Here is a 1,687-nt window from a genome sequence, read left to right as displayed (position 1 = left end):
AAATTAAATCGGGAATAAAAGCCGGGAGCGATCCAGCTTACATGAAACTCTTTGTTGACGGAAGAAGCAGAAATCTTGTTTAATGCACATCGGACTTACGAACGCCCAGTGGGCAAAAGTAAAAAAAAATAATAAAGAAATAAAGCTCCGCTCCTACCCCCAAATTTAAATTAGCACACACGCACACAACACAAAAAGTCCCTCAGTTGAGCATTAAAAATCTGCCTCTATCTGGAGCCCAGAAACTTTGCAAAGTCAGGAATTCCACAGTCCTTGCAAATGTGAAACTCTCTCTCAAATCAAGGCCAAAGAGCCATCAGGGCAGCCCCCAGGGTGGGGTGGGGACCCTCCAACTTGTCCGAAGCCCCCTCCCACCATTGCAGCCGGGCCAATCCCACCCCTAAGGAGGAAGAGGAGGAACAGGCTCCCCTAAAAAAAAAAAACGGGACCTGCCTCTGCTTTTCCCTGGTGGGGGAAATTGAAGAGGTGAAAAATGAAAAGGCGGGAACCAGGACCCAGATTGTTGGGGGCAATTAAGCTGACGCTTGGGGGGTGTGTGTGAAAGCCCTAATAAGCAGGCAGATACATAGAATGAAGGCTACTGCTAAGCTTGTAAGCCGCCCTGAGTCTTCGGAGAAGGGCGGGATATAAATGGAATTAAAATAAAAATAAAATAAAAAATAAAAACTTCATGAGGACTGAACACTTGAAAGCAACAAATCAAACTGTAGTTTTGGGGCGTGCAGCTGACGGGGTTAAGCCCCTGGGGGGGGGGCCGAGGTAAGGAGGTGGAGGCAGAGGGGGGAAGGACCCTTCCCCCTCTAAGGTCGAAGGTCATCAGACACACACCCCCCGCAGCCCTTCTCTTACACGCAACCAGCCCTAGAGAGGGGATGTAGCCCCCCCCACCCGTCTGCCTGGGAAGTGGGGTGAGGAGGGGGTGTGTGTGTTCGTGCAAGGGAGGTACTAGCGCCGCCCGGCCCCTTGCAAGGCACAAACACACACACACACACACACACAGAGCAAGAAACCCCGTTTGGCGAGGGAGGGAGGGGGGGGAAGACTAGGAGAGACATTTCCACGGGGGTGGGGAAGCAGAGATCCAACCCACCCACCCCAAGCCTTCCCCACCCCACCCCCACCCACCCCCACCCCGGGCCGGCCTGGGCCTCCCTCCCCGCCGTGCAACTTGCAAGCGCGCGCGGGGTTGAAATGCACGCTCCGGGACGGGACCCCAGACCCTTTTCCCGCGCGGGGAAGGGGGAAGGGGGCGAGGGGGGGGTGTCCCGCGATACTGACCTCCAGCCCCGGCAGGGAAGCGCCCTCCCCACCGACGCCGCCAGGAAAGCGAAACCAAAGCGGCGGAGAGGAGGAGGAGGAGGAGGAGCAGCGCCGAGCACGCGGCTTCCGCTTCGGAGCCCGGGCAGAGGGAATCCCCGTGACGTCACGGGGGCCGGGTCTTCTCCCGGGGGTCCCCCGACCCCCCCGCAAGCAGCCCGGAGGGACGCCCTTCCTTCTTGGGCTTGGATTTGATTGGGCTTTTAAATGTATTTTCATCTATCGTTCACTTGGGCGTTTTGTTTAATTCCTTTCTTTTTTTTTTAATTTTTGTCTTCTGCATTTTATATGTTTGCCCTGTTCACCGCCCGGAGTCCTTCGGGAGAAGGGCGGTATACAAATAAATAAA

General features: G+C 55.5%; 1 protein-coding gene across 7 annotated transcripts in view; it reads right to left on the bottom strand.

The window, feature by feature from the left end:
- Positions 1 to 1,410, bottom strand: part of RBCK1 (RANBP2-type and C3HC4-type zinc finger containing 1) — a 34,178-nt gene extending 32,768 nt beyond the window's left edge. For all 7 annotated transcript variants that reach the window (XM_083360886.1, XM_083360889.1, XM_083360890.1 and 4 more), the window contains exon 1: positions 1,300 to 1,410. The gene's annotated coding sequence lies outside the window, so the exon portion shown is untranslated. The remainder of the gene's footprint in view (positions 1 to 1,299) is intronic.
- Between the last annotated feature and the right edge of the window lie 277 nt (positions 1,411 to 1,687).

Source organism: Vipera ursinii, assembly GCF_947247035.1.
Source record: "Vipera ursinii genome assembly, chromosome: 3".
Classification (NCBI taxonomy): domain Eukaryota; kingdom Metazoa; phylum Chordata; class Lepidosauria; order Squamata; family Viperidae; genus Vipera; species Vipera ursinii.
Note: the sequence above shows the minus strand (reverse complement) of the source record. Positions and strands in the feature narration are given on the sequence as shown.